This window comes from Trichechus manatus, unplaced genomic scaffold, assembly GCF_000243295.1.
Source record: "Trichechus manatus latirostris isolate Lorelei unplaced genomic scaffold, TriManLat1.0 scaffold00027, whole genome shotgun sequence".
NCBI classification, from domain to species: Eukaryota; Metazoa; Chordata; class Mammalia; order Sirenia; family Trichechidae; genus Trichechus; species Trichechus manatus.
Window position 1 is genome coordinate 5,222,066 of NW_004443963.1, and position 6,363 is coordinate 5,228,428.

The window sequence follows — 6,363 nt, forward strand, 5'->3', positions numbered from 1 at the left end:
ATGTCATAAAACAATATGTGTACTACTGTTTCATGAGAAACTATTTGTTCTGTAAGCCTTCACCTGAAGTACAATAAAATATAAAAAAGAATAAAAAAAAGAGTGAATCTGCTTGGGACCTCCAGATTAGTCTAGTCACCAGCTGAATACCATAAAGGGATGTCAGCCAAGCCATGGTATTCTGAATATTCATCCATGGCCCTGAGTATTTGTCAGCTGAGTCCCATCAGGGTTCCTGACATATAATATTGTGAGATCTAATAAAATTCTTGTTGTTTGAAGCCAAAAAAACAAAAAAAACAAAAAACAAAATTAGGCAGTATTAGGTCTCAATTCTATTCTTTTTAAGAGTTGTTTTGGCTATTCTAGAACTTTTCATTTCCATATGAGTTTTAGAATTAGCTTGTTAACTTCTACAAAGAAGCATACTGGTATTTGATTGTGATTCCATTGAATCTATCGATCAATTTGGGGGAAATTGACATCTTAATAACATTGAGTCTTCCAACTGATGAACACAGTATATCTCTCCATTTATTTAGTTTGTATTTCTCTCAGCAATGTTTTCCAGCTTTCAGGATACAGGTCTTACATATCTTTTGTCAGATTTATTCTTAAGTATTTTTTTAATTGTGCTTTAGGTGAAAGTTTACAGTTCAACTTAGTTTCTCATACAAAAATTTATACATATATTGTTATGTGACCCTCGTTGCAATCCCTATGATATGACAGAACACTCCGCCTTTCCACCCTGGGTTTCCTTGTGTCCATTCAACCAGTCTCTGATTTATGTGGCCCTTTTGTCTCTTGGGCTAATATTTTCCATGTGTCTTTGGTGTTCTTCATTCTCCTTTACGCCAGGTGGGTTGGCACCAATTGATGCATCTTAGATGGCCGCTCGCTAGCTGTTAAGACCTGAGATGCCACTTACCAAAGTGGGATGCAGAACATTTTCTTAATAAACTGTTATGCCAATTGACCTAGATGTCCCCTGAAACCATGGACCCCAGACCCATGCCCCTGCTACTCTGTCCCTTGGAGTATTTGGTTGTGTTCAGGAAACTTCTTAGCTTTTGATTTAGTCCAGTTGTGCTGACTTTCCTTGTATTGTGTGTTGTCCTTCCCTTCACCTAAGATAATTCTTGTCTACTATCTAGTTAGTGAATTCCCCTCTCCCTCCTTCCCCACCCTTGTAACCATCAAAGAATGTTTTCTTCTGTGTTTAAACCTTTTCTTGAGTTCTCATAATAGTGGCCTTATACAATATTTGTCCTTTTGCGACTGACTAAATTCACTCAGCATAATGCCTTCCAGATTAATACATGTTGTGAGATGTTTCGAGGATTCATCATTGTTCTTTATCGTTGTGTAATATTCCATTGCGTAAATATACCATAATTTGTTCATCCATTTATCCGTTGATGGGCACCTAGGTTGTTTCCATCTTTTTGCTGTCGTGAACAGTGCTGCAATGAACATGGGTGTGCATATATCTATTTGTGTGACGGCTCTTATTTGTCTAGGATATATTCCAAGCAGTGGGATTGCTGGATCGTATGGTACTTGTACTTCTAGCTTTTTAAGGAAGCACCAAATTGATTTTCAAAGTGATTGTACCATTTTACATTCCCACCAGCACTGTGTAAGTGTTCCAGTCTCTCCACAACCTCTCCAACATTTATTATTTCATGTTTTTTGGATTAATGCTAGCCTTGTTGGGGTGAGATGGTATCTCACTGTAGTTTTGATTTGCATTTCTCTAATGGCTAATGATCCTGAGCATTTCCTCATGTATCTGTTAGCTGCATGAATGTCTTCTTTGGTGAAGTGCCTGTGCATATCCTTTGCCCATTTTTTAATTGGGTTATTTGTCTTTTTGTTGTTGAGGTTTTGCAGTATCTTGTGAACTTTAGAGATTAGACCCTGATCAGATATGCCATAGCCAAAAAAATTTTCCCAGTTTGTAGGCTGTGTTTTTACTCTTTTGGTGAAGTCTTTTGATAAGCATAAGTGTTTGATTTTTTAGGAGCTCTGAGTTATCTAGTTTCTCTTCTGGTGCTTGTGCATTGTTAGTTATGTTTTGTATTCTGCTTATGCCATGTATTAGGGCTCCTAGCGTTGTCCCTATTTTTTCTTCCATGATCCTTATCGTTTTCGATTTTGATATTTAGGTCTTTGATCCATTTTGAGTTAGTTTTTGTGCATGGTGTGAGGTGTGGGTCTTGTTTCATTTTTTTGCAGACGGATATCCAATTATGCCAGAACCATTTTAAGTATTTCATTTTTTGTAAGTGATAATATTTTTAAAATTTTAATTTCTGATGATTTATGGTTAGTATATAGAAATACAAGAGCCCTGGTGGCACAGTGGTTAAGCATTTGGCTGCTAACCGAAAGGCTGGCAGTTCAAATCCACCAGGAACTCTTTGGAAACCCTATGGGGCAATTCTCATCGGTCCTATAGGGTCGCTATGAGTCAGAATCGACTCAACAGTAATGTTGTTTTTTTTTTTTTTTTGTAGAAATACAGTTGCTTTTTATATGTCTTTTATCCTGCAACCTTGCTAAACTCACTTATTAGTGCTAGTAGCTTTTTTTGTAGATTCCATTGGATTTTCTATAAGAACATCATAACAATAATGTCATCTGTGAATAAAGACAGTAGGTTTTTTATAGACATCTTTTATCAGGTGAAGGAAGTTCTCTTCTATTCCTAGCTTGCTGAGTTTTTTTTATTTGTTTGTTTTAATCAAGAATAGAAGTTGGATTTTGTAAAATGCTTAATCTGCACCTGTAAAAATGGCGCGGTGGGGCATTGGATGTCTTCCTCTAACTTCAGGAGGGGGAGGAGAGAGAATCAAGATCAACAGCCAAAGGCTCATGGCTATAAGGTGGAGGTCAGACATACCTCCATCCTCCAAACTTTTTACCAATCCTGACACCAGCTGTCCCGCCCACGGTACTCTCTACTTCTCTGCTGGGTTTGTAAGTCATTGCAGTGGTCACACAGAACTCACAGACCATACTTAGAGTTATGAGGTTTATTCGTAAAGTTAACAGGTACAACTCGGGAACAGGATCAACAGGCTACAACTCAGGATCAGGATCAGAAAGCATATAGGCAAAGTCTAGAAGTCTCCCCCAATGTGGAGAACACATCCTTCTCTTCTTCAGAGCAGGACATCTCTCTCAGCTTCTCTTGGCCATGCAAACAAGCAGGCCCTTCTTTGCCATGCACACCCCGAGGACAGGCCTCCTCTCAGCCCCCTAAGGACAGGCTCTTCTCGGCCCCCTAAGGACAGACTTCTCTTGGACCTGGCCTCTGTCCTGCTTTGGCAAGTATCACAAAGCTCTTTAACTCCACCAATAAGTGCCCAGGGGCACCCCACTCCACCAGTAAGCATCAGCCTGAAGGCACTCAGCTCTCTTGCTCCAAAGGTCAGCAGTTTGCCAACAAGTGCCCAGAGTTACCCTACTCCGCCAGGAAGCCTCCTGCCCAAAGGCACTCAGCTGTCTCACTCTGTAGTTTGGCATACCCACTGTAACCATCTTGCTCTGTGGGCCTGGAAGCCCACTGTGCCATCCAGGGACGGATTACCCAATAAGCAAGGTATGCACAGGCTTACTTGTGTTTACTAACTAATCTGTAGAGCACAGTTTCAAAGACGTGGTGAAACCCATGTGAAATTGTGCACTACAGATTAGTAAGTAAACACAAGTAAGCAAATGTATACCTTGCTTACTGGTTAATTCACCCCTGCCGCCATCTTGTGATGGTCTCTTGGTTCTGGTGCCACCATTTCTCTGCTGCCATTTCTCACCATCTTGCACCATCTCCAGTGTTACTTCTCTCTCTCTGTCTCCTGGGTCTAGGAAGTTCTCAGTGCAGGAACCCTGGGTCCAAAGGATGCACTCTGCTCCCATCTCTTCTTGGTTATAGTGAGGCCCCCCTTTCTGCCTCTAGGATGGCTCATTTTAAGCCTAGCGGGATGTCAAAATTGACCAATTCCCTCATTAGGGTTCCATACACCTTATTGGCATGGCCCCACCCCAACAAGAGTACCGTGAACCTTATTTGTATTATTAGCAAGCTGTCCAATCCCCTTGGTGGGCCACAAGCACCTTATTTGCATAGTCCCACCCAATCTTTTAGAACATGGCTAGAAAGGCCATATAAAAGCAATCCATCACACCGCAGCATCCACTGAGATGACTATATGGTTTTTCTTTTATAATTTGTTAATGTTGTGAATTATATAGATTGATTTTCAAATGTAAAACCAATCTCCTACTCTTCAGATAAACCCCACTTGGTCATGATACACTATCCTTTTTATATACTGTTGGATTTGATTTGTTAATTTTTTTTTTTAGAATTTTTACATCTATGTTCACGAGAGATAAGTCTATAGTTTTCTTGTAATGTCTTTGTCTGCTTTTGGTAACAGCAATATTGGCCTCATAAAACGAGCTGTAAACTATTCCTTCTTCAATTTCCATTCATTTTTAATGCTTAATTATTTTCAGGACACACCGGTGGATCAAAAACTGCAGTTTGAAAAACTCTGCCCACGAGTAAATCTTGTTGACAATAAGATGTAAATGACAGGCATAACAGTAGGTAAGAAGGAAGCAGGCTTGTTAAATTCCTAAAAGGAAAAGGAGGCATTGGGAGGAAGAGAAAGGGAAACAGGTGAAGTGAGTTACTTGCCCCTTCTTTTGATGTCCTATCATTTTTCCTATCACACAAATCCCCCCTCTCTTTTTTTGTATATACAGTGTAATACCTAGAACAACTGCTAAAAAAGCTATACAAAGAGATACACTCAAAAATGCCATAGTTAAATTAGGAACTAACAAAGTTCCTTTTAAGTAGAGGCAGATTTGGCTAAGATAGGAGAGGGGCACTTCTCCCAGGTTTCCCCAAACACTGGTGGGTCAGACTTAGAAACAGAACGAGCTTATCTTCTGGTTCAAGTTTGGGGTGGTGGGAGAGACTGTGGTGGGATAAAAGCCACTTTTTGCTAATTCTTCACCATTTCCAGGTTCAGTATCCTGCTCACCAATAACTCTTCCCATAAACCTTTATATAAAGGAGGGCTAAGCAGAGGACCTTGTCTGCTGAGTTTATAAATGGAGCTGCCAAGACCCAGAACACATGGTATCCCACACTACAGGAGCTCCTTCCTGAGTGAAAAAGTCCTGAGAAAAGTTTGCAGCTCTTTACACGCACACACTTTCCAGTCGCTAGAATTCCCTCTCTGAAATAGCTGAGGGAGCCATCTGCTTTAAAAGTTTGGATTCCAGACTGTGGTCCTGAGTATTTAGCTAAAGAAGAAAGAGAGGATAGGGTTTTGTTTATTCTTTCATTCAACAAATATTTACTAAATACGAGCCATGTGTCAGATTCTGAATCCACCCATTGGTTGCCCTCAAGTTGACTCTGACTTATGGTGACCCCACGTGTGTCAGAGTATTAGTGGGCTCTATAGAGTTGTCAATGGCACAGTATCCACTAATGAACAGGGTATTCATAAAAATTCTGTGAAGTTTAAAATGTTCAAAGTTTCATTTAAACTTTAAGCAATCATATAATACAAATTAATCTTTCTGTAGTTACTCATGAAAGCCCTTTCCTGGATATTAGAATGAAGATGAGACCACGGAGCACGAAGCCACAGCCATCTCTCAGCCAACATGTTACACGAGTGAAAAATAAACTTTTGTTGTGTTGTAAGCCACTGAAATTTTAGAATTATCTGTTACCAGGACATAAACTAAGGAAAACTAACTTGTAATACAACAGCCACATTTTTCATCACGAAACTAGAGAAACAGAAAAGCCTGTCTCCATTAAGAATTCAGTCCTTGTGCAAATATCAGTGAAGGAAATTGAGATCTAATGAAATGAAAACCAGTTTTAAGAGCCATTGAGAGATAAAAGAGCGGTTAGTCTGGAAGGTTATAAGGAGGCAATACTTGAATCGCATCTACTACCATAGATCTCAAATGTTAGTATTTTTTTATATATGCCAAGTAAAGTAGAGAATGATAACATCTATGTAGAGCTTTACATTTTACAAGGCAGTTTTACAGATTAGAAAACTGAGGTCCAAGATGATAGAGTGGCAAAGTCTTGATTCCCAGGTTTTCCAATTCCACATTTTCTTGTTTCCCCTGTTGTTGGTAGGCGTCCTGGAGTCGGTTCCGACTCATAGCGACCCTATGTATAACAGAATGAAACACTGTCCTGTCCTGGGCCATCCTCACAATTATCGCTATAGGTAATGGAGCGTGAAGGGCTTTTTCGCTGACCCTCTACCTTTGAGCCCATTGTTGCAGTCACTGTGTTAACCCATCTCC